This window comes from Otolemur garnettii, unplaced genomic scaffold (genome assembly GCF_000181295.1).
Source record: "Otolemur garnettii isolate 467f Iridium unplaced genomic scaffold, OtoGar3 scaffold00106, whole genome shotgun sequence".
Classification (NCBI taxonomy): domain Eukaryota; kingdom Metazoa; phylum Chordata; class Mammalia; order Primates; family Galagidae; genus Otolemur; species Otolemur garnettii.
In genome coordinates, this window is record NW_003852501.1 from 944648 (window position 1) to 957062 (window position 12415).

A 12415-nucleotide genomic window follows, 5' to 3' on the forward strand; every position below is an offset into this window, starting at 1 on the left:
AAAAAAAAAAAAGAAGAAAAGAAAAGAAAAGAAAAAGAAAAAGTAGTCATAAAACTATGTTATTTTGTTAATATGTCATGGGCTTACTTTTTCAATTTTTTTTGTTTTTTATTAAATTAATAAACATTTATAATTTTCCTAATTTTAATTTCTGACATAGTAAATACTGATAGATATATAAACAAACACTAGAGGGAGTCTTCAATATTTTTAAGAATGTAAAGGGATTCTGACACCAAAATGTTTGAGAACCTTTGACCTGGGATGGTTAAATCTCTCTGGGCATATGCCAGTTACCTTATAGCTATCCAGTTGCCACTCACCTTTCCTCCAATGACCTTGTACTCACTTCCTGTTGTCAGCCAATCTTCATTGTAGGAGGCAGTAGTGTTAGAATGGTTGAGAGTATATACACAAAGAAACTGAACTCAATTCCCTTTCGGGCACTTATTGGGACTATAACTTTGAGTAAGTCACTTATCCCTCAAAAGACTCAGTTTTCTTATCTGTAAAAGGGGTATGATAGTACCTACTTTATAAGTTGGTAAGAATTAAGAGAGAAGGCTCATAATAAATGTCAACTGTAATCGATGACATTTCTTCAAGTTCTAGTTTGTGATTATCTAATTGTAAGGATTCAAAAGAAAAAATGAGGCAAATACCAGCTTGTTTTACTTCCTAGAAAAAAAAAGAAACAAAAAGCATACTAATGTTCAGTCAATGCTTGGTTTAAAATGTACAGTAGGTGCGAGAATTTTGTACTGGTCAGCTCAATCTTGCCAAATGTGTTTTGATTTCTCACAGTTTGTCGTCAAATCCTGTGTCCCTAGGTTTGATAAGCCTTCCACTTTTAACAACGTGAGCTTGGGGTAAAGAAATCAAGAGGCAGTTGGCTCTGTTGTGCTGGATAGACCCGGACAGAACAGCCTAACAGTGGGTCTGCAGAGTTTCACAATTCACTTGTACGTATGATGCTTTGAAACCTACCCTGCCCACTTAAGTCTCCAGTTGAATGATAGGTCAAGAAAACAGAAATGGGTAGTGTGTGCCACCGGAAGTGGGATGGTAGAAAGGTGTTGATTTCTCTTTTCTTGATTTGGGGTTTTATCCAAATACTCACTAAATAGATCTCGTTTATTTTCAAAATGTCTGTTGTTAATATGCTTAATTTGGTTGGATGCAGTGATTGGGCTATGGAGAATTGGAATTTTTTTAATGTCAATTTTTGATCTTTGCTCAGAAGTATTCTGTAGTACCTGTCTCCTCTGCTTTTAAGACAACAGATGAAATCAACACTTGCTTCTATATATATGTGACTTCAGTGCTGACAGCTCCCGCTTCTTGCTGGAACTTATGTTATTTTCCAACTCCTAGGTCTTGCCAATGATTCTTCTTCTGCGACCATATGTGCCTATCAAGTTGTCCCAAATTATTAGAGAGTACATATGGTATTTCTTTTTCTTGAGATACTTCACTTAAGATAATGGTCTCCAGTTCCATCCATTTTGCTGCATAGGCACTAATTCATCCTTTTTATGGCTGTGTAGAACTCCATAGTATACATATACCACATTTTGTTAATCCACTTATGAACTGATGGGCACTTGCATTGATTGCACATCTCTGCAGTTGTGCTACAATAAGCATTTGAGTGCAGGTGCCCTTTTGATAAGATGACCCAATACTGAAATTGCTCAGTCAAATGGTAGGTCTACTTTTAGGTCTTTAAGAAATCTTCATAGTATTTTCCATAGAGATTGTACTAATTTGCAGTCTCACTGACAATGTATAAGCGTTCCTTTCTCTCTGTATACACATCAGCATTTACCTTGTTTTTGAACTTTTAAAAAAAGCCATTCTGACAGAGATAGGTGATATTTCATTGTAGTTCTAATTTGTATCTCCCCGATGATTGATGATGTTAAGCCTTTTTTTCTTATATTCACTGGTCATTTGACGATCTTCTTTTGAAAAGCTATTCATGTCTTTTGCCCAGTTCTTAAGTATACTACAGATCTTTGTTTTTTATAGATTTTTTTTCCTTGCTGATTTGTTTGAGTTCTTTGTAGGTTCTGGATATTAGTCCTTCACTGAATGTAAAGTTCAAGAATATTTTCTCCCATTCTGTAGGCTGTTTGCTCTGTTGATGATTTAGCTGTGCAGAAGCTTTTTAATTTAGTCAAGGCCCGTTTATTTATTTTTGTTGCTGCTATGATTGCCTTTGGGATTTTAGTCATAAATTCTTTCCTATTCCAAAGTCCAGAAGAGTTTTTCCTACATTTACTTCTAGAATTGTTATAGTTTTGTGCCTTATATATATTTCTGTAGACAGTCTCACTGTGTCACCCTCAGTAGAGTTCTGTGGCATCACAGCTCACAGCTACCTCAAACTCTTGGGCTTTAGCAATTCTCTTGCCTCAGTCTCCCAAGTAGCTGGGACTATAGGTGTCCCTGACAACGTCCAGCTATTTTTTTTGGTTGGAGTTATCATTGTTTGGCAGGCCCGGCCAGGTTCAAACCCGCCAACATAGGTGCATGTGGCTGGCACTGTAACCACTGTGCTACTGGCACTGACCCTGTGCCTTACATTTAAGTCTTTTGTTCATCATGAATTAATTTTTGTAAGTGGTAAGAGTGCTGTTTTATTCTTCTGCATGTGGCTATCCAACTTTCCCACTACCATTTATCGAATAGGGCTTCTTTTTCCCCAGGATATGTTGTTTGATTTGTCAAAGATCATTTGGTTGTAGGTAGATGATTTCATATCTGGGTTCTCTGTTTGGTTCCATTGGTCAATGTTTCTATTTTTATACCAAAACTATGCTGTTTTGGTTACTATAGCCTTATAGTACAGTTTGAAGTCTGGTAATGTGATGCCTCCAGATTTATTCTTTTTGTTTAAGATTGGCTTGGATATTTTGGCTCTGTTCGGGTTTCAAACAAAGCATGGAATTATTTTTTCTACATCTGTGAAATATGACATTGTATTTTGATGGGGATTACACTGAATCTGTAAATCACTTTGAGCAGTGTGGACATTTTAACAATGCTGATTCTACCACTCCGGAAGTGTGAGACATTTTTCCATTTGTTTGTGTTATCTGTGATTTTTTTTTCCTCAGTGTTTCAAAGTTCTCTTAGAGATTTTTCACCTCCTTAAGCATATTGAGGAGGTGAAAGTATATTAAACATATTCCTAAGTAAATTAAGGAGGTGATAAAGATAAGTTAAGTGCATTCTTAAGTATTTTATTTTCTTCATAGCTATTGTAAATGGCTTGATTCTTTGATTTGACTCTCAGTTTAGCTATTATTAGTACAGAGAAATGCTATTTATTTGTACATATTGATTTTGCAACCTGAGTTTTGCTGAATTCCAGGAGTCCATTGGTGGAGTCTTTGGGATTTTATAAATACGCGATTATATGGTCAGCGAAAAGTGATAGCTTGACCTCCTTTTCCCTGATTTGGAAACCCTTTCTTTCTTTCTCTTCCTTGATTGTTCTGGCTAGGACTTCCAGTACTATGTTGAATGAAAGTGATGGCAGTGGGCACTCTTGTCTTGTTCTCATTTTGGAGGGGAATGCTTTAAACTTTTATGCATTCAGTATGATGTTAGCTGTGGGTTTATCACATATGCTTTTATAATAATACTGAGTTATATTTCTTCTATGCCTACTTTATTGAGCATTTTTATCATGCCGAATAACTTTAAATGTCTACTTCCTCCTTCAGCATGTAAGCATCAAGAAGGTAGGATCCATATCTCTAAAGGTCCTTTCTGAATCCTGAGTACCCACACAGCAGGGGTTTGAAAAATAAATCAACAGGAACCAAAAATATAGACAATTTACTAGCATAGGCTGCACCAGCTGGTGAACATGGATGTGGTTCTATAACTTCATGCAATTGTAATAGTTGTATGACATTTGTGGCAGCCACAAATTTTTTCCTTCTACATGACATGTAGATACTAGACAGCTGTGGGAGTTGGTGGCTGTCTTCTCCTCCAGCTTCTACTCCTCAGTCCTTTTCTCTTACCCTTGGCCCACAGACATAGGCAAGTGTGGACACACACACACACACACACACACCTTTTATACAGCATAAGAATGGCAAAGGAAGGTTTAGAACTCTTTTCTTTTTTTTGAATTCTACAAAAGTCATTTTTTACTGTATTTCTTTATTTAGTGAGATATGTTGATTGACATCATCCTTTAAAAATACATATAAATTAGAAAATAATACATAGTGTAGCCAACCCTTCTTTAAGACACACAAATTTCTCCCAAGTCTAGCTTCCCAGAAATCTTAATGAAAACATCAAACCACTTGAAATAATGTTCCAACAGCACATTTTTCAACCACATACTTATCCTGTCATTTAACTTTTCACATATGCCTAGAGTTTGTTTCCTAAAAAGATCATAAGCTGTTTAAGGAGAGAAGCTTGGGGAGCTTCTGCCTCGCATCCCCCCCACACTTGTGCCTACAAAGTGCTTCAACTTTTTTCTGACTGTTTTCAGGAAGGGAAATTCAATTGGAAAGGAAAAGAAAATGAACTAACACTTGGAACAACTTATCCCACAGTTGTGCATTCTGTAATTAGGTTTCAGATCCTGTGACAAAAGGCAAATGACAACTGCAGACAAGAAGGTAAACCTATCCTCTCCCCGTGGGAAGGAAAGCCTGTGCACTGTGGAAAGCACAGCCACCCTTCGCAGCAGAAGGATGACAGGTTCAGACGTTATCTTTTTCATAGAAAATTATTTTGACAAACCACTCTGGATTTAAAAAGCCCTAATGACTTAAAAAAATTCTTTTATAGCCACTTTAACTCTCACGTGGTTAAAGTGTTTATTATCTCCGTTAACTCTTGTAAACCCTGTGGGGAAGACTCAGCACAATCAGGTAGAATTTATTGTGAAATAAAAAGCAAAAAGCTGCCTAACTTCAGCCTGGAGATTACCTGGGTTGACAGGAAAAGGCAAATCCAGATGGCAATGGGAGTAAGAAGAGAGTTTGCCCCGGTAAGTCACTGAGTTTGTCCCAGTGGAGGAAGGGAGATGGCAGAAGCCTGGGGTATGTTTGTGGGAACTGAGAGGAGAGGAGATCTAGAGGTTTTTCCAGTGTGGCCTGGAAACAGATGGATGGTTCTGTAGCTTCAGAGTTCCACAGGAGTCCATGAGTCTTAGGCTGCTCCAGTTTCCTGTGACTCAGCCTGAGAGTGGAATGAATGCCTGTACACCCCAGTGGCTGTACAGAAGTTGAAATGATTATTGCCAAATCTGCAGGAGCCTTTTTAATGGGGTCATGGGGACAACGCAGCAGTCACCTGCACATCAGTAAATACTGAACAGGTGACGGATGGCTCGATGGAAGCCAAGGTGACAACAGTCAGTCAAGGGCCAGGTGCTCTATCTCCACATGCCATGACACACCACAAGCACCCCTAGAAATTATTTCTATCCCTCCAGCGCGTAGTGATGGAATTTAAGTTGTTACCACTTAGAGGATGAAGATTCTAAACAGAAAAAAATTAGAGAAAAATACATTTGCTGTTTCTTACACAGCTGGGTGTGTAGGTTGAAATTTGAAGCCATTACATCAACCTTTTTTTAGAATGCTAATATCCCTCATTCATGCATTATGTGAACAAAGTTGCTTTTTTTTTTTTTTTTATTAATAGCATCTCCTAACTTAGCTTTACTATTGAAAAAGAGGTCTGAATAGGACGGGAGTTCCTAGTGTCCTTGTGGAAAGCTGGAGGGTGATTTAGGGAAAGTAGAGGGGGGCTGGGAAAGGACTCTGTTTCTAATGGGAAGAGAAGAAAGAGAGTTAACATAAAAAGAAAAAAGGAAATGAGCCAAGTCCAATAGTCTTTTTGTTTTCATTGTGACTCTCATACAGAATTCATGAGATTTCCTGTTTTATGGCATATTCATGATAAATCCTTTAATTTAAATCACTGAAATTGGAATTTTATCCGTGGAAAAAGAAATGCTGAGTTTAAAATCACAACCCAGGTTGAATTTCTGGTTTTGGTAATTAATAGCTGTAAGACCTTGAGCAATCTCAACTTCTCTGAACCTCAGTTTCTTCAATTGTAAAAAAGGGTTTCATGAAATGCATTTCATTGAATTGTTGAGTGAATGGGGCCAATATTACATGATTGAGATTTTTTAATGGTAAAAGCTGCACATAAATATCAGGGTGTGGCAGAGGAGATAATAGGGAGGGATAATTTAAGTATAGAGGACATCTGGGGTCTGTAACTAGGACCTTAGACATGCCAGAAAAAACTGGTCCAGTAGGGGTGGCGCCTGTGGCTCAAAGGAGTAGGGCGCCGGCCCCATATGCCAGAGGTGGCAGGTTCAAACCCAGCCCTGGCCAAAAAACTGCCAAAAAAAAAACCGGTCCAGAAGAGGAGAAAAGGCAGGAAAGGGACTAAATGAGCACCAGAGGCAAACCCAGATATCTTGCCTTGAAATCTAGTAATTACAACTTTAAAGTTTGTTTACTGATGCACTACTTACCCTCCAGTCCCTTCCTCACTTACTTTGGAGATCTACTTAGGATTAGTATAAAGAACGCTGTCCTATATTTACAGTTCCAGAATAGGACAGTTGCTTCCAAATGCCTTTAATATAAGGAATTAATGGTCATCAAGGCCTTAGAAATTAATAGTTAATCTTTCAACCACTAGAAAGCTTTCTTAGTTATCACCCTTCCTCTGAATGCCTTTGGCTGTTGGTTCAACTAGTCATTCTGGCTTTGTGATATCTCTAGAAGTTTAGCATTTTGGTGAGAAAGTCTGTCAGTACTCTGACAACTGGGAATTAGGAAGCAGGCTCCTCACCTAGCTTCAGAAGATAGGCATTAAGGTTGGGAAAAACAGCAGTCTTTCTCCTTTACGATGGGGTTGGAGTCCTCCAGTTATGACATGGGATGAAGAAAATTCCCTTCCTGAGAATTTCTGAGAAGCAGTGTTTGGTAGAAATACTATTTTGTTTTGTTACTTGAGGTAGGGATGTATCTCAAAAACACATGGTAAGGCAGCACATGATGGGGGCTGATCTGTTTTCTCAGGAGGCTAACAGGCCTCATGAACTAGAGCCTACTAGGTTCCACTTAACATTTTGATGATTTAGGATTGTGAGTTTGGGCATAGAAGCCAAGCAGAGGTAAATGTTTTGTATAATAAGGAGGATGTGTATTTGAAGTGGATCAGAGATAAAAATCTTGTGGTAAACTCCAGAGCCAACAAAGCTGAGGCAGTATCGGAGAAAGAATATTATAGAGAACCTTCTGGAAGTGAAGAACCAAGTGTGGATTTTGGAGAACAGACATATTAAGGGGGATCCCCACCAATGCAAATGACAGACAAATAGATACAGAGAGAAGTGTGCATACTAGTACATTTTTCTGAACCATTCTGAGTAGGTTGCAGACGTGACACTTCACCATCACACTTTAGCATGTGTGTCTAAAAACAAGGCCATTCTCCTGTATAATTATTCCACTCTAGATTAAACTTGGTATAATACAATATCTGATATTCAGTCCATATTCAAATTTCCCCATTGTCCCAAGTCCCCCAAATAGCCTCATAAATCTCCAACGTATAGGGGACTTAAAACACATTCAACATAAATGCTTTTCCTGTTGTCTGTACAAAATCATCAAAAACACACATTTCCCATTAATACTTCTATGCCAGTGGTTTCTTTGGGGGAACTTGCTTATGCCCCACATCCAGATTAGAAGGAGATAAAATAGAAATACTAGGAGCTGGGGGCAGAAGAGTGCTGGTTCATGCTTCTAACATTTGAAGTTAGGGAAAAGCACGTATTCTATTCTGCTCCCGGGGTGCTGATCCTTTCCTTCTGATCCTGTTATTCTGACTTCATCTTTTAATCCTGCCCTCGATTAGTCTTTTGTAGGTGGTATGTCTCTTACCAGGCTTGTCTCCCAGATCTATTGTATAATAACTTGCTCTCATAGGTCTTTTTTCCCTTTTTTTTTTTTTTTTTGCTGCCTTTAAAATTTTTCAGAGGCCCACAAAGGGGATCTAGTAGAGGGAGGCGTTTATGAGGCGCTGTGGGTGAAGGAGGAGAATTGGATCTAGCGGAGCCAGCAAGCCTAGTGGTTGTGTGGTTGCATCTCGGAGGCCGACAGTGCTTGCAGCATGGCTGACTGAAGGGAAGATCGCAGAATTTAAAGAAGCTTTTTCATTATTTCACAAGGGCAGTGGTAGAACTATCACAACCAATAAACTGAGAGTTGCAATGAGGTCTTGGGCAGGATCCCACCGAAGCAGAGTTACAGGACATGATTAATGCGGTAGATGCTGATGGTAATGGGACACCTGACTTCTCTGAATTTCTGACAAGGATGGCGAGAAAAATGAAAGGCACAGACAGTGAAGAAGAAATTAGAGAAAGATTCTGTGCATTTGGTAATGATCCCAGTGGCTATTTCAGTACAGCAGACCTTCTCCTTGTGATGACAACCTTTGGAGAGAAGTTAACAGATAATGAGGTTTATGAAACGATCAGGGAACCAGCTATTGATGGTGACAGTCAAGGAAACTAGGAAAAGTTTGTACAAACGATGACATAAAGATGAAGACAGTGTACAGAATGTGTTAAATTTCTTGTACAGGATTGTTTATTTGCCTTGTCTTTGCAACTTATCTGTAAAATGCTTCTCTCTACTGTTATAAATATGTATGTATGGTGATTAGGACTCCATTATTCATGTTTTCTTCCCTTATCTTACTGTCATTGTCCTGAAACCTTATTTTAGTTTTTTTTTTTAATTAAATGTTAGCTGTGTACATTAATGCAATCATGGGGTACAGCGTGGTGTTTTCATATACAATTTGAAATATTTTCATCAAACTGGTTAACATAGCCTTTATGTCATTTTCTTATTGTGTTAAGATGTTTATATTCTACTTTTAGAAAGAGTCACTTGTACCCTTGAAAGATAAGCCATAGAGGCGATCCCTCTAATCACCCTCCCTCCCCCCATCCACCCCCTCCCTTCCCCCTCCTCATTTTCTTAGGGTATAAGCTTTCATATGAAAGCTATAAATTAGTTTCATAATAGGGCTGTGTATATTGGATACCTTTTCTTCCATTCTTGTGATACTTTGCTAAGAAGAACATTTTCCAGCTAGTTTTTTTCTTTACTGTCCTTCTCTCTCTCTCTCTCTCTCTTTCTTTCTTGCTGCCCAGGCTAGACTGCCATGGCCTTAGCCTAGCTCACAGCAAACTCAAACTTCTGGGTTTAAACGATCCTCCAGCCTCAGCCTCTTGAGTAGCTATTTTTAGTATAGACAAGGTCTCACTCTTGCTCAGGCTGGTCTTGAACTCCTGAGCTCAAGCAATCCTGCCTTGGCCTCTCAGAGCCCTAGGATTATAGATGTGAGCCAACTCACCCAGCCTCTGAAACCTTGTTTTAGAAAATTGATAAAGTAACATGTTGCCTGTGGCTGTCTCTGGATATGTCTAAGCCTTTCTGCACAACTAAACTTAAGGAGAGGCAAATTATCAAACTAAGTACCCCTTGTTACCACCCCTGTGATTGCTCAGTGTAGCTGAGCAGATGGCTTAAGGAAGTCATATTTTAAGAGGTCATGTGAATCACTGCATTTCAGGAGAGGAGTTTATTTGCTGGATCCATCTATGATTAAAAGGTTTACCTGACGGGCATTAACTCCCTTGTCCTCACACGCTGCACACACATTAGAGGCTCAATGGTTAGGCTCTATCTTATTCCCCCCTGAGATGTGCATGGCTCAGGGATGAGGATGGGGAACTACTGGGATATGCCCATGTGACTTCTTGTTGCACTGGTCACTGGGCAGAGCCTATGCAGAGCTGGTTGCTGTGATGGCAGCTGGAAAAACAAGTGGTCAATGACCCTGGAGTCAGACCAGGCTACTGGTTCATAGGTGACATATACACTTCTTGATGCATCTGATGCACTGCCCTTCCTGAATCTTAGTTTTCAGCATTTCTTTTCATTCCATCTAGTGGTCTTCCAATAAATTCTCATGTTTTTACTCTTTATCCAGAGCTTATTTCTGAGCCAATGAAACCATTTTAAGTGATATGCTATACCTTCCTTAATGTTCCGAACACTTCTGTGTACAGGTTTGGTGCTCAGTAAATGCTTGAAGAACTGCAGAAAGTTGTCTAGGGACTGTATCACTTGTCTGTCACTCTGTAACAAACTTCTCCCAAGATTTATGACTAAAAACAACAATGATCAATTGGTTGACTAAATGTTTCATCTGCTGATCTCACTTGGTAGATGGATGGGACCTGGGCTGAGCTGGAATGGCAGGCCTCTTCCTCCATGTGGTCTGTTATCCTCATAGAGACTAACCTATGCTTCTTACATGGCACCTGAGTCCCGGGAGAGCAAGCCCTAATGCACAAGCACTTATCAAGGTATTATTTGCTTCATACGTGCTGAGATCTCATTGGCTAAAAAAGCCATAGGGCCAAGGCTAGCATTAATGTAGGAGGGAACTGAATGAGAGCATGAATATCAGGAGGCCTGACTCTTTGGAGGCCGTCAGTCTATGACGGGGAATATCTGTGTCAAAGTGTCTAATTGATGGGTGTTTATGCTGCTACTCATGGCAATAAGTAATTATGGTGTTCCTTCAACAGCCATTCTTCCTTGCTTTCATATTAATAGAATCCCTGAATTTTAGCTGGACTCAAGGCCTGCCATCCCTACAGTAAGGTGTGGCTTTGCATCTAAGTTTTGATCAATGCAATATAGGTACCAGTGTATTGCAGGCATTTCCAGGAACTCCTCCAGGAACTGGCATGTGCTCCTGGGTTTTTTTTTTTTCTTCCCTTCCCCCTACTGCTGTTAAAAATGTGTAGGTGACCTGTGGCTGTCATTTTGGACCTTGAGCACCATGTGTCTAGGTTGTGAGTCAAAGGTGCATGTGTCTTTGAGGACTTGGTTGAACAGCACTGTCATTCAATTCCAGAATTCCCACCTCTAGACTTTTATCTGAGATAAAAATTACCATTTATTTTGTTTAATCCACTGGTATTTTGGATTCTGTTCATTTTGATGGCTCATCCATTAAAAGAGGAGGGAAATGTGTCAGGTCTCATAGGCAGAAATTTTGCGATTTAAATCAATGCATTTAGAGAAATGTGTAGGTCATCAATCCACTAAAAACAGGATTGCAAAATGTTTGTATTTTTGTAATCCACACGAGATGCATCTAGACAGTGGTAGTGTCTGCTCAAGTAGGAAAAGGGTTTGGTAAGCCCAAGCTGTAAACCCTACTTCTAGTTCCCTTGGCTAGGGGTCACCTCATGTTAATAATATTCTTAATGAGAAAAACCACATGCCAATAATTAGTTACCTCTTCTTGATCTTGGAGATGGTGGTGTGTGTGAAGAGAACTGGGGAAGGATTTGTGCTTTAGATAAAGGTTAGGATTACAAGGTCTGTAAATAAAGTAGATGCATCTTCAATCCCAGCAGCCTCATAAGTACTACACATCTGTGTAACTCCTGATGACTTGGTTATAGAAAATGTCAGTGAACTGCCTAAGCTGTTTTTCCTCACGGGGAGAAACCTGCACACTTGGAAATGGAAGAGTTTCCTTTTGGTGCAGTGGGTTTGTTCATTGGTTTGAGTTACAGTTATCTAGCAGTTTGCTGCTACCAGGGAGAGTGGAGTCTGCATTTGGTACATGAGAGTGGTGGATCAACACATTTTGGAAAATGCTTTAACTTTTTATTTTCTTATTTTTAAGTCCTGCCTGTCATCTTTGCACCTTTGAGCCCCCCAAGATGTGAGCTAAAGCCTATGTGATGTCTGGATTTATTTGAATATTTAATCTCTTTTCCCATCTGTTTTGAGAAACATCTAACCTCTTTATCACAGCAGAGTTTAAAGTCCTGCTAACATTCTTGCCCCAGGTGTTATGGGCTTAATTTTGTCTCCCTCCAAATCTGTATGTTAAGTCCTAACTTCCACGACCTCAGAATGTGCCTGTGTTTGGAGATAGGGTTTTTACAGAGGTAATTAAGTTAAGATAAAGCTGTTAAGATAATTTATTCAACAGATATTTGTTAAACACCCACTGTGTGTCAGGCACAGGGCAGGCGCTAGAACACACTGATTAGCAAAACAGATATGGACCTACATTCATAGACTGGCTGGCTTCATGGACAAGTGAGCTATGTGGTCACTCAGTGCCCATGTCAGAAGGGCCCTGTGCTGCTTTGTTTTGATGCTCTGCTGTCACCATCTGGAAATTCTTAATAATTTTAGAACAAGTGGTCCTGTATTTTTATTTTGCTCTGAGCAAGTTATGTAGCTGGTCCTGCTCAGGGAGATCATAGTTTAGCAGGAGAATCAATTAT

General features: G+C 39.4%; 1 pseudogene; it reads left to right on the forward strand.

The window, feature by feature from the left end:
* Positions 1-8089: 8089 nt before the first annotated feature.
* On the forward strand, positions 8090-8621 carry LOC100941900 (annotated as a pseudogene).
* The last annotated feature ends 3794 nt before the right edge of the window (positions 8622-12415 follow it).